Genomic DNA, 26,445 nt, shown 5'->3' on the forward strand with positions numbered 1-26,445 from the left:
AATAAAAAAAATTGAGGCAAAGGTTAACATCATACTTGCCTACCTGACACTCTCCATGAGGGAGAAAATGCTCTGTTCCTGGACTTTCCTAGTAATGTATGATTGCCATCACCTGTGGTGAAACACCTTTCTTATCAATGAACTAGCTCACCACAGGTGATGGCAATCATACATTACCAGGAAAGTCCAGGAACAGAGCATTTTCTCCCTCATGGAGAGGGTCAGGTAGGCAAGTATGGTTTACATTATGTCTACATATCTGCATTTGCTTATATTTTGCTCTCTGTGTACCAGATTTTCATTTGTACCGTTTCCGTGTTTTCTGTATGTTCTTATGTGCCTGATTGATTGCCAGTTGCAGGTGTGACTCCTGCTTGGTAACCTTTTTAAACCTGTTTGTATCACTGCTGTGTTTATCGCCTGACAAAAGAGTTTCATCCCCTGATATGTAGAGACTAATAAAACTTCATTCAAAAGTCTTTGAGTGCCGCCTGCTCCCTGGAGAATTTGGTTTTTAATTTATGCTTGTGAAGAGAGCAACGAAGCATTTAACCTTTGAGTGCCGATTGCATCTCTGCTTATATATATATATATATATATATATATATACACACACACACACACACACACACACACACACACACACACACACACACACACACACACACACACACACACACTGTATAATATATATACAGGTTGAGTATCCCTTATTCAAAATGCTTGGGACCAGAGGTATTTTGGATATCGGATTTTTCCGTATTTTGGAATAATTGCATACCATAATGAGATATCATGGCAATGGGACCTAAATCTAAGCACAGAATGCATTTATGTTTCATTTACACCTTATACACACAGTCTGAAGGACATTTAGTACAATATTTTTAATAACTGTGTGTATTAAACAAAGTTTGTGTACATTGAGCCATCAGAAAACAAAAGTTTCACTATCTCACTCTCGCTCAAAAAAGTCCGTATTTCGGAATATTCCGTATTTCGGATATTTATATATATATATATATATATATATATATATATATATATATATATATATATATATATATAATGTGTACCAAAGAAGCCGTCAGCGCCACAGATGCAGTATCTCTAATCACTACACTAGTATCAGGACCATATAGTAAAATAACTAAAAAGACAAAAAAATGAATAAAAAATGAAATAAAAAGAAAAAAGAGAACTGCTTAGTGGGCACTCCCTCTAATTTATTTAGGGCGTCAGCCTATTTACCTCAAGTGGAATAAGGCACTGGTATAAATGCCTTGAGAAAAAGTGTGTGGACAAGGAATGAGGTATTGAAGGCGACCACTGGTGCCAAATAGTATTGTAAAAAATAGGCAGTTTTGTTAAAAAAGGAACAACATTTATTTATGAAGCACTAAAACAAACCTAGGTATTAAAAAGGTGGGAATCAATATAAGAAAAATACATAAAAAACGCATAGAGTACTCATAAAAAACTTCAATAGAAAAGGAGCATAAAAAGTAGGACATAAAATCTATAGGAATAAAAAACAATTACATTTAAAAGTAAAGAGGAGTAAATATCTTAACTTAGTATTTGAGGTTAGATCGGGTTCACTACGGCTGGCCGGCGGTCGGGCTCCCGGCGACCAGCATACCGGCGCCGGGAGCCCGACCGCCAGCTGACCGGCAGTGTGGCGAGCGCAAATGAGCCCCTTGCGGGCTCGCTGCGCTCGCCACGCTACGGGCACGGTGGCGCACTACGCGCGCCACACTATTTTATTCTCCCTCTATGGGGGTCGTGGACCCCCACGAGGGAAAATAAGTGTCGGTATGCCGGCGGTCGGGCTCCCGGCGCCGGTATACTGAGCGCCGGGAGCCCGACCGCCGGTATACAGAAGACCACCCTTTTTTACAATACTATTTGGCACCAGTGGTCGCCTTCAATACCTCATTCCCTGTCCACACATATATATATATAATATAACTTTTTTTTTGGGTGTGGGGGGGACTGGCTGTGTATTTGGACAGTCCCAGGCCCCATAATTTCTGATGGCAACCCTGACTATCCCAGCCTACTTCTGAGTTTACATGACAGTCTAATACAACCCATTATATTTCTTGTGCTTGTTATTCATAATTTTATAATTATTGTTCATTTACTGTACATTTGTGAACCTTTCTTTTTTTTTTTTTTACGATACTGTGCCTTCCTTTGAATGAATATTGTAGTTACAGATTCAGTTTTTCTTTCCTACATTCCCTCCGGCCCCGCTCTCCCTCCCCCATACCTTTATGTATATATTCTCGTGTTCTACAATCTCTTTTTTTTCCCTTATTAACTACTCAATTTAACTATATTCATTCCTAGAGTGCACAGTATTTACATTTATTTCATATCTTAGTGTCATTTGTTTCCAAATAGTTTTTCTCATGCCTTAAGACCTGTGTTACGTATTTTATCAGTGTGTAATTTTATTTCTCAGCTACCACTAGTGCAAATTGTATTAATTTATAAGTTATTTGTCCATTTCTCTTGCTTTTTACTTTTATAGTGTTAAGGTGCATACACACTTAGCGATATAGTAAACCATATCACTCATTTTCTCCCTCCTGACTGATATAGATTACTACAGTCAGGGCCGGCGCCACCACTAGGCAGCTTTAGGCAGCTGCCTATGGGCGGCAGCGCTGGAAGGGCGGCACTGACTGTAACTATAAAAAAAAAAAAAAAAGAAGTGACCGCGTTCCTCCTCACTCCCCCCCAGGCCCGGCGCTACCCGCTCAGCTGACCTGGGGAGGCGCTCTCCCTGCTCTGCCACTCTGCTCTGCGGCGGTGCATTACTGCTGTCGCCGGCTGCCGCTGCGTCTGTGATACTGACAGTGTGATACTGGCAGTGGCGTCGGCAGCATAACTAAAACGCAGGTCCTCCTCGGCACTGACTAGGGAGGCGGGAGGGCCTCCCCCTGATGTTTCCAGCCAATAGTAGCAGGGGGCAGGGGCTGCAGAAACATTGACATTGTGCTGTTTAAGCAGAGCCTACAGAGGGAACACACTGCCCTTACGCGGTCCGTGCTGCAGCTGTGGCATTCAGGCTGTGCTTACAGTCAGTGTCCCGATGTCAGTCAGTCACACTGTCTGTTTTACAGAGGCCACGCCCCTTCTCCCATGAGACTCCGCTCCTTCCCCACGAGGCTCCACCCCTCCCCTCCGTTAACCTATCGCTAGTCCCTCCCTTCTATTCCATGTCACTATCACTGATCCCTCTCCTCCCCAAGTCCCTTCCTCCTCCTCTCCTCCACCCATGGGCTGCTTCCAAGTTCCATCCTTCTGAGAGTGCAGACTCAGAAACCAAAGAGCCTTCTTCTTCCAGCTGAGCAAGTATATGGTTGTGTGTGTGTGTGTGTGTGTGTGTGTGGGGGGGGGGGGGGGGGGGGTTGTCTATTAATACAACTTGTAGTTGGATATGTTATTTTACTATCATCACTGATGTGTACATTAAATTTTGGGTTTTCCCTGGGGAGGGTTAGGATTAGGCTTTGGGGGAGGAAGGGTTAGGCTGGGGCAAGGGGGAGTTAAGGTTAGGCACCACTGGGGAGGGTTAAGATTAGGAAGGGGGGGGAGGTGGAAGATTAGTGATCAGGGTTAGTTTACATAATTAGCAAGTGTTGGGATTTTATTCTTCGGGATGCCGCTGTCCGTATTCTGACAGCCGGCGTCCCAAGCGCCAGGATATCGTATGTACTGTATTTTATATAGTTATATATATATATATATGCACCTCTCCCTAATAATAACACCTAACCTTAACCCACACTGATAAATCAACTCTTATTTCTTGTTCCTAGTACCGTAACTCCAATATCCAAACCAAAACCGATAGATTGTGATGTGGTTACCTGGGGGAGGTGGGGGGTGGGGGGTGGGCTGCTGACTGTTTGCCTAGGGTGCAGAGAAACCTTGCACCGGCCCTGACTACAGTCTATCGCCCAGTGTGTATGCAGCTGACAATGGCCGATGCACGGCCCTGCGGGTCATTAACGACCCTCGGTGTCGGTGGTACATGCAGCTCAATTTGGACTTATCATTCAAAACTGCATGTACAGCCCGACCACGTTATGATGTCAGTGTGTGATATCGCTAGGTTGTGGGAGAGTGTTCTCTTTCTCTTTGGTATCTTTCCTTCTCTGTTCAAGCATGCAGTGATCACTCCCATTCTGAAAAAACACAATTCTGACCCAAACTCTCTAAATACCGTCCCACCTCTCAGATCCCATGCCTCTCTAAGCTACACTTTCTTAACTCCCACAATTTATTGGACCCACTTCAGTCAGGATTTTGTTCCCGACACTCCACAGAGACAGCACTGACAAAAGTAAGAAATTGATCTAGGAGACCCTAATTCAGGTGACTTAAAGGCAGGTAAGCAATGTAACAAAGCAATGAGGAAGCCTAGCCAGATGCTTGGCTGTATTGGGAGAGGAATCAGCATCAGAAAGAAAGAAGTAATAATACCACTATATAGGTCATTGGTACGGCCTCATCTAGAATAGATCTAGGCCATATCTACAAAAGGATATTAATACATTAGAGACTGTACAAGGAGGGCAACTAAAATGGTGCTTGGCCTACATCACAAAACATACCTAGAAAGACTAACAAATCTCAATATGTATAGTTTGGAGCAGAGAAGGGAAAGGGGGGACATGACAGAAACTTTCAAATATATCAAGGTTTTAACAAAGTCCAGGAAGGAAACATTCTCCAAATGAAGAGAAACAATAGGACATGAAGACATGCACTAAGACTGGAGGGGGGAGGTTCAGGGGAAATTTGAGGAAAGATTACTTCACAGGAAGGGTAGTGGACAAGTGGAATAGCCTCCCATCAGAGGTGGTAGAGGCTAAGACAGTAGGGGGGTAATTTCAAGTTGATCGCAGCAGGATTTTTGATAGCAACTGGGCAAAACCATGTGCACTGCAGGGGAGGCAGATATAACATGTGCAGAAAGAGTTAGATTTGGGTGGGTTATTTTATTTCTGTGCAGAGTAAATACTGGCTGCTTTATTTTTACACTGCAAATTAGATTGCAGATTGAACACACCACACCCAAATCTAACTCTCTCTGCACATGTTATATCTACCTCCCCTGCATTGCATATGGTTTTGCCCAGTTGCTATCAAAAATCCTGCTGCGATCAACTTGGAATTATCCCCTAGAGCAATTTAAACATATGATAAGAAAACAAAAAAAAAAAAACAACTGCTATACAGCGCCTCTGGGATTAGCAATCAATATAGTTGGATTCCCCTGATACAATGCGCTGTCGTATGAACACAGTGTATATGCTTATAAATAAAAGATAAATAAAAAATAAAAAACGGCTGCGCAATGTGGCAGGGAAACAAAGGAAAACAGAGAGCTGACGTATAGATAAGGGAAGATTTGTTATACAGTATAATTATAACATATGTATAGTATAAAATAGTACAATAGTAACACTTAATTGATACAATGGAAATGTGTAACCGGTTACCCAAATAAATTAACTATATAGTCTATAAGACCAGTAATAAAACTGAAATAGCGGCAATGGTGACGGATGAACAGATGAGAATGTTTAAACTAGATCCTTCATATAGATACTGTCCATATCACATTAAGAAAGCATAAATTTCCCGTCCACTAGTTTGCCGTGTGCAGGTGTAGCAGTCCTGCAGGTAAAGTAACGGGTCTGGGACTCAGGGTCGACAGCACAAATGTCGACACACTTTAGGTCGACGCCAATTGGTCGACACACATTAGGTCGACAGGGTCAAAAGGTCGACAGGGTCAAAAGGTCGACAAGAACAAGGTCGACATGGAAAAAGGTTGACATGAGTTTTTTATGTTTTTTTGGTGTCGTTTTCTTCGTAGAGTGACCGGGAACCCGAATTAGTGCACCGCGTCCCCTCGCATGGCTCGCTTCGCTCGCCATGCTTCGGGCATGGTGCCTTCGCTCCGCTACCGCTTCGCTCGGCACACTTTACCGTTCCAATCGTAGTCCACGTGGATCGTTAAGTATGAAAAGGTTCAAAAAAAGAAAAAAATCGTGAAAAACTCATGTCGACCTTTTTCCATGTCGACCTTGTTCATGTCGACCTTTTGACCCTGTCGACCTTTTGACCATGTCGACCTAATGTGTGTCGACCAATTGGCGTCGACCTAAAGTGTGTCGACCTTTGTGCTGTCGACCTGGAGTCCGGATACCAAAGTAACAACTCCCCGTGCTGTTTTAATGTAGTTCAATGAGATTGAGCAAGAAGAAATACCTCTCCCGTGGGCTGGTACAGCCTAGCGTCCTCGATTGGTATATCCTGCAGTGCCCACTACAAGAGGAAAGTGGTGCTGTACTGCTGAGTGGACCGGTGACTGAAAGCCGTGTGAGGAGAGGAAGGAGAAAGCCTTCGGGAGCTGCAATGCCGGTGTCACTCACACTCATGTAAAGCTAAGTGCTGGTGAGTAGGGTGACTGGTACAAGGTGTCGGCAAATGCGGGATGCTAACGCGTTTCGTCACCCTCCACATGACTTTTTCAAAGGTGTGTTCCCGCATCCCTAGATGTCAGTATTTAAAGCAAATAGCCACAAACAAACAGGTGTGATAAATAATTAATTAATAGGTTTAGTACACGTCAGCTCTAAAAAGAAATAGATACATTTGCAATCCATGATAAATGTAACCAGTATAGTATCTGTAAATAAAAAAAGAACACAGTTCTTAGATACATTGTTACAAAAATATTCTATTTCAAGACCAAATTTGTCACATGTCATACGGGAAACCATAAATAAAATGATTTTATAATATATAAAGATAGGAAAATATATGGATGCACAGAAAATATGTTCCGCATATTTTTATCCATATCAAATAATATGTATAAGTCTATACCTTAAATAAAAATAGTAAAAAAGAATAGCAAGTACAGTAGTAACCAAACTAAACACCATAAAATAATAAAAAGTAAAAAACAATAATAATAAGGGGGGGGGGAGGGGGGCAAGGATAGCTGCCTAACTGACTAGACGTGTCCCAGGAGAGCTTGTACTATTACCGGCACATTAACCCCTTTCTTGGCGGCCCACCCATGATTTGCGGGCACCCAGCGCTCTATCATCCCATCCCTGAGCCCTGCCATTCGGAGAGAGGGAGCTGCGGAGCCGGTTTATTCTGCTCTTGCGGGTTAGAAACATAGAAACATAGAATTTGTCGGCAGATAAGAACCACTTGGCCCATCTAGTCTGCCCCTTTTTTTTTTTTATATATTATTTTTTTTTTATCACTAACCTTATTTGTTCCTTATTTCTTTGTAAGGATATCCTTATGTCTATCCCATGCATGTTTAAATTGCTCTACTGTCTTAGCCTCTACCACCTCTGATGGGAGGCTATTCCACTTGTCCACTACCCTTTCTGTGAAATAATTTTTCCGCAAATTTCCCCTGAACCTCCCCCCCTCCAGTCTCAGTGCATGTCCTCGTGTCCTATTGCTTCTCTTCATTTGGAGAATGTTTCCCTCCTGGACTTTGTTAAAACCCTTCATATATTTGAAAGTTTCTATCATGTCCCCCCTTTCTCTTCTCTGCTCCAAACTATACATATTGAGATTTCTTAGTCTTTCTGGGTATGTTTTGTGATGTAGGCCATGCACCATTTTAGTTGCCCTCCTTTGTACAGTTTCTAATGTATTAATATCCTTTTGAAGATATGGCCTCCAGAACTGAATACAGTATTCTAGATGAGGCCGTACCAATGACCTATACAGTGGCATTATTACTTCTTTCTTTCTGCTGCTGATTCCTCTCCCAATGCAGCCAAGCATCTGACTAGCCTTCCTCATTGCCTTGTTACATTGCTTACCTGCCTTTAAGTCATCTGAAATAGTGACTCCTAGATCCCTTTCCTCCTCAGTAGTTTCCAGTATAGTGCCATTAATACTGTATTTAGCTTTAGGATTTTTGAGACCCAAGTGCATGATTTTGCATTTTTTGGCATTAAACTGTAATTGCCAGACTCTTGACCATTCCTCTAGTCTACCTAGATCCTCAATCATTTGTTTTACCCCACCTGGTGTGTCTACCCTGTTGCATACCTTTGTGTCATCTGCAAAAAGGCATACTTCCCCCTGTACTAAAGCCGGGACCTAAATTTCGGATGTCCGACCGGGCATCTGATTACTCCGTGGACCATGCAGGCTTGAACGGCCTACACTGCCGCCACTCACCATTTCTGCAAGCCCCTGTCGGGAGCAGGGAGGCAGCGGTCGAGTCTGTAGAGCCGAGAGTAGAGCGCTGAGTGCGGCCGCGGAGGTACCCGCGAGTATCCGGTGCCGGCGGTCATCTTGGTAGGGGCAGTGGGAGACGCGTGGACGCCGCACATATACAAGCGGCCCGCTCCTCCTATAAATCCCCCCCCTGTGGATACCTCATTGTGGCCTGGGGGTCAGTAACATCCCCCTGGAGTGGGGACCCCTGGGATGCCACAGGCTAGTACAGAGGCTCAGTTATGGCAGCCATCTTGGAGGAGGCAAGGAAGACATGACTAGGCAGAGCTGCTGATGATTGAAACACCTCCTGTACTGTATCAAGGTAGGGGACATCAGCCCTTGTAAGCTTATTATACTCCAGATCACACACTCCTCAGTGCCTCCCTGGATATATGTGAACCTCTACACTACAGACCCTGGCTGATGGCTGGCCCAAGCTGGGATTTTTTGAGGTGTGGAGCTGGGGAAGGCTCATAGCGCCCGTGCTTCCACTCTGTTTTCATACATATAATCTGGCCTTCCCAGATGACGCCGTTTTACGACCATTGCTAACAACTACAGTGCCTATGGTGCGCCTTCACTGTGAGGATATGCCCTTCTAACGTCATGCCTGCCTCACCGTCGCTTCCTGCCTGAGTAAGCATTTGCTAAGGTCATCCTCCATTCACCTATATGATCAACTAATCCCCCTTGGGTCTTCTCGACATGCCTCCAAAAAAGACAAAGGGGTCTAAATCTGCTCCGCAAGTGAATTTCTTTGGACCCTCCTCCTCTGGTGCTAAGCCCCGTTCCTCCCTTCCCTCATCTACTCCGACTCAACCGTCTCAAACAACTTCATCAACCCTACACAACTCGGCTAACGTCGCACAAGTTGATATGGACTCCCTGGATGGTCCGGTTACGCTGCATTGTATCCACTGTCAGCCTCCTTCAAGTCTGATATTTCGGCCGAGCTTAAGTCTAACATCCAATCTCTTCGCTCTGACATCTCTGAAATTGGTAACAGGACGGACCATATTGAGCATAAGATTAAGGAGCTGGTCGCCTAGCATAATGATCTAATCACCGCACACGACTCTCTCCTAGAGGAAGCCGCCTAAAAAACTACGGATTTAGAGGACCGCTCACGTAGAAACAACATCAAAATAAGAGGCATTCCTGATGATGTTTCTAATGCAGACCTATATGACGACGCCACTGATCTTTTTCATAAATTGTTACCAACACTCCGCTACTTGATCTTCTGATTGTAAGGATAGATAGACTTCCGAAGTCAAGACAAGCACCTGCTCAAGCCTCCCGTGATACCCTTCTCAGAGTCAACTTTTTTCACATTAAAGAGAAGATCTTACGTGCAGCAATGCCCTCCTCATCTACGGCGACTTGCCTAGACTCTCTTCAACTTTTCCCGGACCTGTCCTCAGCGACTCTGGCCAAAAGATGTTCCTTTTCCGCTATTACGTCAGTTTTAAGAAAAGCTACGGTCCAATATAAATGGGGATTCCCTACTAAGCTGATAGTACTACGTAATGGTACTACCACTATTATCAACACCCCCGAGGATGGGCCTAAAATCCTGAAAAAATGGGACATCCTTCTTGATACGCAACCCACTCCCTCCGCTACGTCACCGAAAGCTTGTCTTGTGAGGCTCATAAGACAGCTCTTGTTTAGCTTTTTCTCTTTACAGGTTTATCTGTGTTTGTATAATTATTGCCTTATAGGCTTTGTTATTTGCTTTATATTCCAATATTCTCGCTAATCTTAAACCGAGATTGAATTGTTATTGTTTCTTGTTTTAATTGCATTGCAAATGTCCCCCTCTTTTCATTTTGGAATGACCTTATTTTTTGGTTGATTACTAGCTGCTAACCATGCTCTGGTTTGGAAGTGTCGGTGGGTATTTTTGGCCAACCTGCCACCCACCCATATTTGCTCATCACGATACCCGTGTCACGTTGTCTCTAGCTCTTATATGGATGCTACTTCTGTTTTTTTCCCCTGTTTTGTTTTTTGTTCTGTTTCCTTTTTTTATGTCCTTTTCTTTATTGATTCTGACTTTGTGTCTTTTTTTTAAGAGCTATGTCGATGTGTACTATACTTTGACACAATTGCTACTGCTGCTTTCCGCTGTGCTATGTAGCACTCTGTCATACCCTCCCCCATGGCCACTTTTTGTAAGTCTTAATGTGAAAGGGCTCAACTCACCCCATAAGAGGCGTTTAGCTCTGAAATATTTTGCTGACCAAAAGGCGGATGTAGTGGCCATACAGGAATCACATTTTCCGTTGCACTCTCCCCCACAATTCCTCAATACTATTTACCCAGTTCATTATATCTCTTGTGGACCGTTTAAAAGAAATGGAGTCGCTATATTATTTCATAAGTCGAGTCCTTTTCAATTGGAGGGTAAGGGGGTGGATGGCAATGGCAGATATCTGATTTTAGTGGGGAAGTTGCGAACTAGGTATGATACTTTGGTCTCCCTTAATGCCCCTAATTCCAATCAACCCAGGTTCCTAAAAACCTTTTTTAAAAAGTTGTATACTGTCAGGAAAGGTTCGACTTTTTTTTATGTGTGATTTTAACTTGGCTCCTGACCCTCATTTAGATAAATCTTCGAAACTTGATAAACAATCTGCCAACGCAGCCAAATCTCTAGCCTCCTCCTTCTCACACTTACTGACAGAATTCGATCTATATGACACTTAGAGAGTCAGGAATATTGGTGCCAGAGACTACACGTTTTATTCGGCAGTGCACAGGTCCTATTCTAGGATCGACTTGCTCCTAACAGATAAATGGACATTACAATCAATCCCTACCGTTAAAATATTGCCGATCTCGTGGTCCGACCACGCACCTTTAATTTGGTTCTGGTCATACAAACCACCTAACTCCCCTCCTCACCCTTGGAGGTTGCGGGATTACATTCTGAGAGATGAAGACGGAGTCTCTATATTAAGAGAGGCCTTGTCTTCTTACCTGGAAACCAATAGTCCTGCCGATACTTCTATCTCCAATTATTGGTGTGCCCTTAAGGCAGTCCTGAGAGGAGCTGCTATCCATGCTTCGGCTCGTATATAGCGCGCCATGACTGGGAAGTCCAATTGTCTTATGAGTTGGAGGTGACGACATTAGAAATTAAACATAAACAGTCCCCCACAGATGAGACCATAATTGCGTCCCTGACTGAAGCGAAGAGGAAACTTAATAGTCTGTACTTTTCACACGTCCAAAGAGCAGTCTCCACCTTAAACCAAAAATATTACACACTAGGCAATAGAGATAGTAAACTATTGGCACAGAAACTTAGAGGGAAGAATCTTATCAACAGAATTAAAAACTTGACTAACCCAGATGGATCACAGTCCCTGAACCCTAAAGATATTGCAAATCAATTTGCTTCATACTATAGAAAACTTTATAACCTTAAACTTGACCCCCTCACTCCTCAGCCTTCTTTACAGCTTATACGGTCCTTCCTAGATTCCATTAATCTACCTTCCATTTCCCCCGATGACGCCTCCGCACTTTGTACTTCCTGGACTGAGAATGAAATCCATGCCTCTCTGAAAGCCCTTAAAAAGGACAAAGCCCCCGGCCCAGATGGGTTTATTAATCTCTTTTATATTACTTTCCAAGATTCGCTTTCCCCACTTCTTCGTAATTTGTACAATGACGCCTTCTCTAACCCTTTCCCTGGAGAAATGTTGGAGGCACAGGTGATCATGATTCTCAAGCCTGGCAAGAACCTGTCTCTATTCGCAAATTATAGACCCATAGCACTTTTAAACACAGATATTCAGCTGTATGCCAAACTGGTTGCAAATAGACTGAATCCGTTTATCCCCACTCTGATACATTAAGATCAGGTGGGTTTAACTATCGGTCACCAAGCTCCTGATAATACTAGGAGAGTATTCCCTCTTCTAGAAGCTCACTCCACGTTCCGGGAGCCCTTATTACTGCTCTCTCTTGACACAGAGAAAGCTTTCAACAGGATTCATTGGCTATATATGTCCGAAGTTCTTGGCAGGTTTGGGTTCTCGGGTCAATTCTTACAAAATGTTCTACGTCTATATACACAACCTTCAACGCGCATTTTTAGTAATGGGTTCTTATCTGATCTTTTCCCTATCACCAACGGCACTCGCCAGGGATGTCCACTGTCGCCACTCATTTTTATCCTCGCAATAAAACCTCTGGCAGAAAAAAATCGGTCTTCTACCCTTGTTAGTGGAGTTCATATAGGCCCTATACACCATAAGATTTGCTTGTTTGCAGTTGACGTCCTGTTGTTTATTACTAAGCCTGAGATCTCTCTCCCGGCTATTCATGATATTCTTCAAGTTTACTCTGAAGTCTCCTACTACAATTTAAACGTGACTAAAACAGAGGCGCTAGCCTTCGATATTGATTCTGTCCCACTTCAATCCCTACAGTCTACATATAATTATGCCTGGCAAGACTCTTTCCTTCAATATCTAGGGATCAGGATCCCCTCCAGATACCATTCCACGGTTGACTGTAACTACCTCCCCCTCTTAGACCAGTTCAAAGCCCTCACTAAACAGTGGACAAATTATGAAATTTCTTGGTTGGGATGACTTTCCTCAATTATAATGTTGCTCCTCCCTAAAATTCTTTATTTGTTCAGAGCCATACCCTATTTAGTCCCACTCACTCTACTTAATAAATTTTACTCTGTTATGTCAATTTTAATTTGGAAGGGTAAAAAACCCAGGATAGCTAGAACCCACTTGTTTAGATCCAAAGGTAGCAGCGGTCTTGCTTTTCCTAATCTTGAACTTTATCAACATGCGTGTCTCCTTGATCAGTTGAAGGACTGGCTTCAGACAGTTTTTGTAAAACCATGGGTGCATACTGAAAGGCATATATACTCTGACTTTCCTCTCCCAGATCTACTTTGGGTCAAACCTTCAAATTGTTAAAGTCAAAAAATATTGTAATGCATGCCCCATGTACTAACCCCATGCGCATGCCCGCTGCGTGTGCACTCAGTCTGCCGTGCGTGCACATATATCCGCAATTTGCGTAAGATTGCTCTGGCGATCAGGCGCGTGGTATGCGCATTTATGGTAGAGTTTGTGAACATGTAGAGGGTTATTAGAACATTGCATATTTAACCCAAATAGCATATATTTTAGATATAGTTCCCCTAGACCGCATCAGCGAATATCGATAGTTTAAACAGTTCCAGGATTAAGGGATTCGCCTTTGCATGATAGGAAGGGTCAGACAAAGGTTGGAAGGTGATGTCTAGTATCCAGCTGTAGGGTATTTTGCGGGTAACATTCCGGTGTTAGTTAGAGAACGATCACATGTCCCTGTGTATAGTTATGTACAAAAGTAGATATTTACTGTATTTATTGTATATTATGTATGCGGCGGGAATCCAGAGAATACCACCCACAAGAGCAGTTGGGGAAAGACATCGCCCACCTATTCAAATTCACCAATGACCTCTTCTGTAATGTAAGGACACATCCCTGTGTCCAATGGACAATGAGATTACAGTGACCATTGTATTGTGTATACATGTTGTGTATAAAAAGACCGTTGTTGCCTGGCCAGTCAGAAGACTCTGAACGCTATCTGTATGACCAGCGGAGGACCGGCCGGGTTGCGCTTGCGAACATTCTCACGTCTGTACATTTTCTGTACCCATTATTCTGTTTAGACTTATCTTGTTAGCCTGTAGTGTATAAATTGTATTGTTTACCTTTTGGAATTAATCCACTGCGGCCTTAGAACCCTGTGGTTTCAACTACAAACCTGTGTGGTGTCCTCACTTTCCTGCAAGGGTTTAAAGAGTATTTTAACTGATTAAGGTGTATAAGTATTGATAAGGTGTATGCACTGCGGGTACTTTATACCGTCAGCGCTACTTAAGGTTTAAATTATAACATCGTTACAGTACTTTGCTGTTAAGGGTTTAAAGAGTAATCACATCATTACATTGATCATTAACAAGGTTTAAAGGTTATCAAGTGTGTGTGTGTGCGCTGTGCGTACTCTGTACAATCAGCGCAGCGTGTGTACGCCGAGTACGTACCACATACGGGACTCTTTACGCAAATAGCGTACAGAGTGCGTAGCACGTGTATTCAGTCTAGCGGACATAGCGCTGCAACGGTAAAAGGTTAAAACGAGGTATACCTTTGTGTTTTAAGATGATATCGACATTATCAAAATAGACCCCCATCTGCTAAAAATATGAGGAGTGTAACTAATTCTCTTAAAAACTGGGACATTTTGGTCACTACTTTGGTTGATTGCCCTGTACCCTCCTCACATTTATCCCTTTTAGCGGTTTCTAAATTGCTCCCAGATCTTTCTTTGCAGAACTGGCGGGAGCTTGGCATTCGACTGATCAAGGACCTATATGATAAGTCGGGGCTTAAAACTTTCCAACAGTTACAATCCCAACACTCGATACCATCGAAGAACTTTTATAAATATCTCTGCATTCGACATTGGATAATGACGACCATACCTGATCCTCTCTCCACACCTACTCCCCCTCCATATATCTTAGCTAAGCTTTCCTCCATAAGCCACAAAGGCGGTATATCTCAGTGGTATGTTACTCTCCTCTCTCCGCACAACGATGTGAAACTTCATATTCAAATACATTGGGAGATAGAATTTAATATTCTTCTGACAGATCATGAATGGAACAAAATTTTTATGAATATTTTATAATGTCTCGTGCATTAATCACACTGAAATGATGTTTAAGCTTATCCATGGCCTCTCTCATACACCAGACAAACTTCATAGGATCTGGCCTGATTCCTCTAAATTCTGTTGGAGAAATTGTGGCTTAGACGGTAACTTAATACATGTATTCTGGTCGTGCCTGATTATTAGGCCGCTTTGGGCGGACGTTTTTGGACTGATCGAACAGGTTACAAAGGTGCTTCTCCCTCCTTTCCCTGAGATTGTCTATTTGCATTATTTCCCTCCCTCTGTACCCCCTGAACACTCTTATATTATAGGACACATACTCATAGCCACCAGAGCCGCCATTGGTCAATATTGGAAAAGAATAGACCCACCACATTTGTCCAAAATTATAGCGTCAATCCAGCGCAATTTTGAAATTAGCTCCACAATCCCCTCAGCTCAAATGGTTGCCTTGGACTGATTATTATTCCTCCTTTCTTGCTCCCCGAAATACTCTGCCTTGTATTATGTGACTGTTTTACTTTTCTATTTCTGTGGACTTTTGAAACATTGGGGACGAGCCCTTTTGTTATAGCCTTGGAAGTACTGAATGCTACAGGATAGATTATATACATGAACCTTTTCCGTTTTGCTAATTATCTGTCCGATGTTTAGTTCATGTTATACATGTATACGTATGCTCTCTACGTTTTCTTTGAAATATTGTCTGGCATCATATCCCCTGTTTTATTTTTCTTTCTTCCTTTTTCTTCTCTCTTCTTTCTTCCCTCTATTCTCCCTTTGTTTCTGTTTTTTATGCTTTCTAGTATTGCTACCCTGTATTTCAGTTTACAGACTTACTATTCCTATGATATTGTCTTTGTATTTAATGTGTTGCGTATGTTCTGTATTGAAAACCTCTAATAAAATTTCTTCAAATAAAAAAAAATAATAATAATAAGAAATAATAATTAGTGAATCTTCATACAATGCCGGGCTGGGACTCGAACTCGAGTTCACATATATATCAAGTTAATGTCCCAGCCGGGTGCGCCACAGGGTTTGCTACAATAAGCATAGTGCTCTGACAGACAGATAAATCAGACAAATACGCCTGGGGTTGGTACACATATTTCACATTCTGAAACAAAAAAGGTATGATTGTAAGGTCTAGCGTTTGGAGGAGACTAGTAAACAAATATCACCTGAAGGTAACTCGTAAATATTTATAAGCTAATAGGTAAAAAGGTATAATATTTAGTCTAAATTTAGACCAGAAATAAAATTAAATAAATTAAAAATGTGCCCATGTAAGTTATCTGGGGAAGAAAAACTAGAAATCAAAACGGAGACCATAATCAGAAGGATGGTCTCAAAATATGAGACCAAGAATAAAAAAGAAGAAAACTTTTGCTCTCATGGATCAAATTTGATAGATTAATTGAGCCCCTCGGGAACGAGGGTTCTCAGTTTGTGTATCCAATAATTTTCCCTAAGGCAAAGTTTTCTATATCTATCCCCACCCCGTGCAGTTGGCATAATTATCTCAATCCTTGAAATGTATATTTCATCAGGATTTTTATGATGTATTTTCGGAAAAATGTCTTGAAACACTATGAAAAAGAAAACCCTTGAGGATGTTGCGTCTATGTTCTAAAAACCTAACTCGGAGTTTACGTGTCGTCCTTCCTACATAAATAAGATTTCAACTGCAAACCAGAATATATATAACAAAAGAACTATTACAATTGATAAATGAACGAATATCAAATTGTATATTATCAGATGATGTGAAGGTTTTAGTGTTATTCTGAATATATGAACAGGTGATAAACTGATTTGCGCTGCATTTGAAACAGCCTTTAGTTTTAGACAGCCACTGTGAAATGTTAGCTGATGTGGTAGATCAGGCATTCCCAACTGCGGTCCTCAAGGCACACCAACGGTGCAGGTTTTAGTGATAGCCAGGCTTCAGCACAGATGGTTAAATCAAAATAACTGAGGTACTAATTCAGTCACCTGTGTTCAAGCATGGATATCACTAAAACCAGCACTGTTAGTGTGCCTTGAGGACTGAGGTCGGGAATGCCTGTGGTAGATAATCCTAAACTTCTTTTGTCGATAAAGAAGCTGGGAACAAGATGTTGTTGAAGATTAGTTGATCTTTTAAAAATTGCAGACGGGATATCTCCCAGTTGGGTTTTAAGAACCTGATCAGTAAGAAGTATGGAATAATTTTTATGAATAATATTTCTAATTTTGGTGTAAGAGTTATTAAACTGTGAAAAAAAATGCGGCTGATCCTGTTCGAATCTCTGGTTAGATTCTTTATATACTAAAAGATCCTTCCTGTCTAAACAGTCGGCCTGTTCCCGGGCTGACTTGATAAGAGCCGAAGGATATCCCGTCTTCCGAAAAGATAGAGATAATGAATCTGCCTGTGAATCATAATTATGAGTTTCACTACAGTTACGTTTGATACATCGTAATTGACCATAGGGGATAATCTTTATTCAGGGTTTATAATGTGAACTTTCATAATGTAAAAAATTCAGGGTATCAACCTCCTTCCTAAACGTTTTAATTGAAATGCGGCCATCAATTATGGTCAGAGAAACATCGAGAAAAGAGATTGAGTACCTATTTATTGTGCTTGTGAAACATAAATTAAAATCATTCTCATTAAGCCATGTTGTGAAATCAGAAAAAAGGGCAATATCTCCATCAAAAATAAAAAAAGGTTATCTACTGTATGTATCGGCCACAGTAGACGAGGTACGCGCTAAAGTTCCGCCCCCACATATGAGCATCCTCAAATGCCCCCATGTATAGGTTGGCGAAACTCGGCGCAAACCTCATCCCCATGGCCGTGCCCAGTATCTGTAAATAATAATTTTTATTAAACACAAAATAGTTGTGTGATAATATAAAATAGAGGCCAGTATGAATTGTTGTAATTCTACAGAAATTTTGTCTGACTTTGAGAGATAGTCGGCAACAGTTGAAACACCTTTCTGGTGTGGAATATTGGAATATAACGCCTGAACATCACAAGTCATAAAAAAATATGTATTTTTCCATTTTAACTTTGAAATAGCATTTAAAAAAGTAGTGTCTTTAATGTGTGAACAAAGTGAAGATGCAAGTGGCTGTAAAAAATAATCGACAAAATGGGACAAATTAGAGGTGAGTGACCCAACACCTGAAGTAATAGGTCTACCCGGGGGTGCAATCAGTGATTTATGAATCTTATGTAAGTGATAATAGGTTGAAATGATAGGGTGAGTAGGTAAAAGGTATCTCGACTCTTCTCTCGATATAATTCCTCTATCAAAAGCATCTTTCACTAATAAGGTTAAAGATTTATGAAAATCCTGGGTAGGATTAGTTAATAATTTGGTATATGTACTAGTATCATTTGTCTGTCTGTATGCCTCAGATAAATAGTCAACTGTATTTTGTATTAGATTTCCCCCTCCCTTGTCAGCCGGCTTGATGACAAGGGAGGGGTCATTGGCCAGTTTTTGTAAGGCTAGCCTTTCCTGTACTGATAGATTCTGTTTGTACAGGTTGAGTATCCCATATCCAAATATTCCGAAATACGGAATATTCCGAAATACGGACTTTTTTGAGTGAGAGTGAGATAGTGAAACCTTTGTTTTTTGATGGCTCAATCAGTGGTGTAACTACAGTCTGATTTACAGCAGACTGACATGCGGACGAGCGTCCGCATGTCAGTCTGCGGTCTCCTTCCCTCCGCCGCTTGTTGGAGGGACACGGAGGGCACAGTGCGCGCCTCTCCTGTGTCCCTCCTGCATCATCTCCGGCGGCCGCGGGTCTAATAGGGGGAAGTGCCATTCGTGAGCTCTAATTGGCTCACGAACCGGCACTTCCTTTATTAGACCCGCGGCCGCCGGAGATGATGCAGGAGGTACACAGGAGAGGCGCGCGATGTGCCCTCCGTGTCCCTCCACGGCGGTGGCGGCGGCAGGTGGGAAGGAATATCTGGCGCCTGGGGGATTATCTGGCACTGGGGGCATATATGGCACTGGGGGGGAATATCTGGCACTGGGGTGGAATATCTGGCACTGGGGGCATATATGGCACAGGGGGAATATCTGGCACTGGGGGAATATCTGGCACTGGGGGGGAATATCTGGCACTGGGGGCATATGTGGCACTGGGGGCATATGTGGCACTGGGGGCATATGTGGCACTGGGGGGGAATATCTGGCACTGAGGGCATATGTGGCACTGGGGGGGAATATCCGGCACTGGGGGCATATGTGGCACTGGGGGCATATCTGGCACTGGGGGCATATTTGGCACTGGGGGGAATATATGGCACTGGGGTCATATCTGGCACTGGGGGCATATGTGGCACTGGGGGGGAATATCTGGCACTGGGGGGCAATATCTGGCACTGGGGGGCAATATCTGGCACTGGGGGCATATGTGGCACTGGGGGGGTATATGTGTACCTGGCACATGGGGGGGCTATATTTGGCACTGGGGGCATGTGAGTACCTGGCACCGTGGGGGAATATCTGGCACTGGGGACATATGTGGCACTGGGAGCACAGCCCTAGCAACAAGGACTACCTCCTAGCAACGAGCATGACACCCAGTACATGAAACACCTGGCAACGAGCATGACACCCAGTGCATGAAACACCTGGCAACGAGCATGACACCCAGTGCATGAAACCCCTGGCAACGAGCATGACACCCAGTGCATGAAATCCCTGGCAACGAGCATGACACCCTGAGCATGAAAACCCCTGGCACCGTGCATGGAACCAAGAGCATGAAACCCCTGGCAACGAGCATGACACCCAGTGCATGAAACCCCTGACAACGAGCAGGTAATTGAAAAGTAATTAGAAGCCTTACTGTAGGACTTAATGTGTAATGGGCATTACGGTGTGTGGCATAATGTATCACGGACATTGCGGTGTGTGTCATAATGTGTCACAGGAATTACGGTGTATGGTATACTATATCGCGGGCATTGTGATATATGGTATAATGTCTCAGGGTCATTGCAGTGTGTGGTATAATGTATCACGGACATTGCGGTGTGTGTCATAATGTGTCAGGCATTACGGTGTGTGGTATACTATATCACGGGCATTGTGGCATGTGGTATAATGTCTCAGGGTCATTGTAGTGTGGCATAATACATAACGGGCATTGCGGTGTGTGGCATAGGGTATAACAGGCAGGGCATTGCGGTATGTGTCACAGGCATTACGGTGTATGGTATACTATATCATGGGGCATTGTGGTATGATGTCTCGAGGTCATTGCAGTGTGTGGCATAATGTGTCACAGGCATTGTATGTGCTATAATGTATCGGGCATTGCAGTGTGTGGCATAATGTATCACGGACATTGCGGTGTGTGTCATAATGTGTCACAGACATTGTATGTGCTATAATGTATCGGGCATTGCAGTGTGTGGCATAATGTATCACGGACATTGCGGTGTGTGTCATAATGTGTCACAGACATTGTATGTGCTATAATGTATCAGGGGCATTGCAGTGTGTAGCATAATGTATAACGGGCATTGCGATTCCTGTCATAATGTGTCGGGGGCATTGCGGTGTGTGGCATAATGTGTCGGGGGCATTACGGTGTGTGCATATTCTGTCATGTGCATTATTGTGTGTGGCATAATGTCTAAGGGCCATTGCAGTATGTGTCATAATGTATACTGGGCATTACTATAAGGAGGAAAAATGACAAATAATGTAAGGGGCATGAATCAGGATTATTTTTCTTTCCTGTGGTGGCCAACGTATGGGCGTGCAGGTTGCAAAACTGGGGTATAAGGTAGTCTTTTCCTGCAATGCCACGCCCCTTTATGTGAAACCACGCCCATTTTAATGAAACCACGCCCCTTTTTGCTGCGCGCACCTCCGGCACGCACATATTTATCCCTTTCTTGCTCCCAATTATGGGGCATGGGGAGGGGGGGGGGGGGGGGGCAGAAGAATTTTTTGGCTTGGGGGAGAAAAATTTCTAGTTACTACACCACTGGGCTCAATGTACACAAACTTTGTTTAATACACAAAGTTATTAAAAATATTGTTCTAAATGACCTACAGGCTGTGTGTATAAGATGTATATGAAACATAAATGAATTGTGTGAATTTACATACACTTTGTTTAATGCACAAAGTTATTAAAAAATATTGGCTAAAATGACCTTCAGGCTGTGTGTATAAGGGCCCTCATTCCGAGTTGTTCGCTCGTTATTTTTCTTTCGCAACAGAGCGATTAGTTGCTAATGCGCATGCGCAATGTCCGCAGTGCGACTGCGCCAAGTAAATTTGCAATGCAGTTAGGTAATTTACTCACGGCATTACAAGGTTTTTTCTTCGTTCTGATGATCGTAATGTGATTGACAGGAAGTGGGTGTTTCTGGGCGGAAACTGGCCGTTTTATGGATGTGTGCGAAAAAACGCTACCGTTTCTGGGAAAAACGCGGGAGTGGCTGGAGAAACGGAGGAGTGTCTGGGCGAACACTGGGTGTGTTTGTGACCAGGAACGACAAGCACTGAACTGATCGCAGATGCCGAGTAAGTGTGGAGCTACTCAGAAACTGCTAAGAAGAGTCTATTCGCAATTTTGCTAATCTTTCGTTCGCAATTTTGATATGCTAAGATTCACTCCCAGTAGGCGGCGGCTTAGCGTGTGCAAAGCTGCTAAAAGCAGCTTGCGAGCGAACAACTCGGAATGACCACCAAGGTGTATATGTAACATAAATACATCCTGTGCTTAGATTTAGGTCCCATCACATTGATATCTCACATTGATATCTCATTATGGTATGCAATTATTCCAAAATACGGAAAAATCCCATATCCAAAATACCTCTGGTCCCAAGCATTTTGGATAAGGGAGATTCAACCTGTATTTATATTTTTTATGTTCTTTCTGACATACAGTAGGGTATTAAATTCATCCAATGTCTTTTTGTAAAAAATATAAATTGGGGGACTCCTATGGTATAGAGCAGGGGTGGCCAGACTTTTGGAGTCGGTGATCTACTTTGAAAGCTGAAACGCTTGCTGCACAGGGTGCAATGACTGTCTCGCATGAAATAACACATAGGCCCCCACAGGTAAAACCCTCAAACACATATGCCCCCACAGTGCCAGATACACATATGCCCCAAAGTGCCAGTTATGCCCTCACAGTGCCAGTTATGCCCCCACAGTGCCAGGTATGCCCCCACAGTGCCACATACACATATGCCCCCACAGTGCCATGTGCCCCTAGTGCTAGATATGCCCCCAGTGCCACATATGACCCCAAAGTGCCAGATACAGATATGCCCCCACAGTGCCATGTACCCACAGTGCTAGATATGCCCCCCACAGTGTCAGATAAAAGATATGCCCCCACAGTGCTAGATATGCCCCCACAGTGCCAGATACATATATGCGCCCACAGTGCTATGTGCCCACAGAGCTAGATATGCCCCCCACAGTGCCAGATAAAAGATATGCCCCCACAGTGCTAGATATGCCCCCACAGTGCCAGATACAGATATGCCCCCACAGTGCTATGTGCCCACAGAGCTAGATATGCCCCCACAGTGCCACATATGACCCCACAGTGCCAGATACAGATATGCCCCCACAGTGCCATGTGCCCACAGTGCTAGATATGCCCCCACAGTGCCACATATGACCCCACAGTGGCAGATACAGATATGCCCCCGAGGGCCATGTGCCCACAGTGCTAGATATGCCCCCACAGTGCCAGATACAGATATGCCCCCACAGTGCTAGATATGCCCCCACAGTGCCAGATACAGATATGCCCCCACAGTGCTAGATATGCCCCCACAGTGCCAGATACAGATATGCCTCCACAGTGCCATGTGCCCACAGTGCTAGATGCCCCCACAGTGCCACATATGACCCCACAGTGCCAGATACAGATATGCCCCCACAGTGCCACATATGACCCAACAGTGCCAGATACAGATATGCCCCCACAGTGCTAGATATGCCCCCACAGTGCCAGATACAGATATGCCCCTACAGTGCTAGATATGCCCCCACAGTGCCAGATATAGATATGCCCCCACAGTGCCATGTTCCCACAGTGCCAGACATTCCCCCACAGTGCCAGACATGCCCCCACAGTACCATGTGACCACAGTGTCAGATATGCCCTCATAGTGCTGCTCACCATTTTGATGCTGTGTGGAAAGCACAGTGCGCGCCTCTCCTGCCTGCCACCCTGCCCCTCAGTCTGGTCTCCGGCGGTGACGGCAGCGTGTATATCTCAAATCAGGCGCCGGTCCGCGAGCTCTGATTGGCTAACGAACCGGCACCCGATTTGAGCTATACACTCCGCCGTCACTGCCGGAGACCAGACTGAGGGGCAGAGCGGCAGGCAGGAGAGGCGCGCGCTGTGCTCTTTTCGCCCCGTGGATGAGCAGCGGGTCACGATCGACTGTTTGGTCACCCCTGGTGTAGAGGAAAGAATTGGGATTTGTTTTTAAATTTTAACAGACGATCATTAATTCGTTCAGAGTTATAAAGAGGAATGGTAGTATCTGGAACATTACTCTCCAGTAGAAGAGACTCTAACATGTCTATTCCAGTCTTATCCCTCTCGTCTAGAGCAATGGGCGTACCATTTAATTTCTGTTGTGCCAATTTTTTAGTTGCAAAATATCTCTTCCGAGCTAGGGTGCGGATATATCTGTTTAATTCCACAAATAAATAAAAAAATGCAAAGGGTTTGGAAGGAGCGAATTTTAGGCCTTTGTTCAGGAGCTGGATTTCAGACTTTCCTAATTGGGCCGAGGACAGATTATGAATAATGATTTCATTTATGGTCTCCAGTCTCGCTTTTTTCCTCTGTATCCTGTAGCCTCCTCTACATCCTCTATGATTTCTTTTCTTTCTCTCTTTGTAGAGTCTATTCTGAGAGACTCGTACCGGTTTTGTAAGTGATAAGGGGGCAGGGTCCTGTGGCCCCTATGATCCTTCTCTAAAAAAGTGGTAGTAGCTGACATGCTATTCACTTGTAATGCAAGTGCAGGGTGAAGGCTTCTGATACTGGAAACTTTTGGTCTCACTGACACTTTCTCATGGGTATTTTGCTAGTGGATGATTTCTGTGGAGAGAGTGGTCTTTTATCAATCTTATGCATATGGGGAGATCTAGAACTTTGAATATTGGGCTGGTAGACATAATCATGGGTGTAATTATATCTATTCCTAGAATGACTAAAAAAAATTTTGAGTCTCCAATTGGATGTACTACATGATCTCCCACGGTTAGAAAAAATATTTTTCTTATTAAAACTTCGAACCCTATTCTGATTATAATCCTCCGTGTCTCAATTAAATTTTCTATTTTTACCCTCTACGATCTCTTTCTCATATAGCTCTAGTTTGTGATTAAGTTTGAGATCATTATGTTGAAACTGAGGGTGGTCAGAAAAAGTACTTAAAATTTTTTTGGTTTCCTCTATTTCTCGTGACAACTGAATAGTTTTCTCTTTGCGATACTTAAAAAGAAGATCCACCAGAGAGAAAGAACAGTTATCTAATAAGGAGTCCCATTTCTCTTTTAGTAAAGGATCATCAATAAAGGATAATGTCTTGAAGATTCTGAGACCTCTTGGGATTTTTTTAGTTTTAACATATTTTTGTAGAGTAACCATATCCCACCAATGACGGGTTTCAGTGTTCATTAAATCTTCTAATTTATAAAAGAGAGTATTAAACTCTTTTTCTTTATCATTCTGAACTAATGGTAATACACTGGTCCCAGAATCCTCATTAAAGTCTACCTCATATTGTTGTCTCCTTTTAGCACATTCAGATAAACAAGTGAGATCTGCCATAAGGGATAACCTTTATAAAAGAGATAAAACCCTTAATAATAGCAATAATCTACACTGAAATATTATGGAGGCAGCTAGCAGAATACACAAACAGATGATATGAAAACCAAAAAAACAAACAACTGCTTTACAGCACCTCTGGGATTAGCAATCAATGTAGTTGGATTCCCCTGATACAATGCGCTGTCGTATAAACACAGCTTATAAATTAAAGAAAAGTAAAAAGCGGCTGCGCAATGTAGCAGGGAAACAAAGGAAAACAGAGAGCTGACGTATAGATGAGGGAAGATTTATTATACAGTATAATTAAAACATATGTATAGTATAAAATAGTACAATAGTATCACTTAATTGATACAATGGAAATGTGAAACCGGATACCCAAATAAATTAACTATATAGTCTATAAGACCAGTAATAAAACTGAAATAGCGGCAATGGTGACGGATGAACAGATGAGAATGTTTAAAATAGATCCTTCATATAGATAGTGTCCATATCACATTAAGAAAGCATAAATGAGCCGTCCACTAGTTTGCCGTGTGCAGGTGTAGCAGTCCCGCAGGTAAAGTAACAACTCCCCGTGCTGTTTTAATGTAGTTCAATGAGATTAAGCAAGAAGAAATACCTCTCCCGTGGGCTGGTACAACCGAGCGTCCTCGGTTGGTATATCCTCCAGTACCCACTACATAGTTGTGCGGAGAGGAAAGTGGTGCTGTACCCCTGAGCGAACCGTTGTGACTGAAAGCCACGTGAGGGGAGGAAGGAGAAAGCCTTCGGGAGCTGCAATGCCGGTGTCACACTCATGTAAAGCTAAGTGCTGGTGAGTAGGGTGACTGGTCCAAAGTGTCGGCAAATGCGGGATCTAACGCGTTTCGTCACGCTCCACGTGACTTTTTTAAAGGTGTGTTCCCGCATCCCTAGATGTCAGTATTTAAAGCAAATAGCTGCAAACAAACAGGTGTGATAAATAATTAATAAAGGGGTTTACTACACGTCAGCTCTAAAAAGAAATAGATACATTTGCAATCCATGATAAATGTAACCAGTATAGTATATGTAAATAAAAAAAGAACACAGTTCTTAGAAACATTGTTACAAAAATATTCTATATCGAGACCAAATTTGTCACATGTCATACAGGAAACCGTAAATAAAATGATTTTATAATATATAAAGATTGGAAAATATATGGATGCACAGAAAGTATGTTCCGCATATTTTTATCCATATCAAATAATATGTATAAGTCTATACCTTTAATAAAAATAGTAAATAAGAATAGCAAGTAGTAACCAAAGCAAACACAATAAAATAATAAAAAGTAAAAAATAAAAAATAATAATAAGAAATAATAATTAGTGAATCTTCATACAATGCCAGGCTGGGTCTCGAACTCGAGTTTGCATATACATCAAGTTAATGTCCCAGCCTGGTGCGCCACAGGGCTTGCTACAATGAGCATAGTGCTCTGACAGACAGATAAATCAGACAAATACGCCTGAGGTTGGTACACATATTTCACATTCTGAAACAAAAAAGGTATGATTGTAAGGTCTAGCGTTTGGAGGCGACTAG

The 26,445-nt window shown here is 42.8% G+C and overlaps 1 protein-coding gene across 1 annotated transcript in view; it reads right to left on the reverse strand.

Annotated features, from left to right (window-relative positions):
• Nucleotides 1-26,445, reverse strand: part of LOC135001386 (polyunsaturated fatty acid lipoxygenase ALOX15B-like) — a 137,464-nt gene that overhangs the window by 70,548 nt on the left and 40,471 nt on the right. The gene's annotated exons all lie outside the window — the stretch shown is intronic.

This window comes from Pseudophryne corroboree, chromosome 2, assembly GCF_028390025.1.
Source record: "Pseudophryne corroboree isolate aPseCor3 chromosome 2, aPseCor3.hap2, whole genome shotgun sequence".
NCBI classification, from domain to species: domain Eukaryota; kingdom Metazoa; phylum Chordata; class Amphibia; order Anura; family Myobatrachidae; genus Pseudophryne; species Pseudophryne corroboree.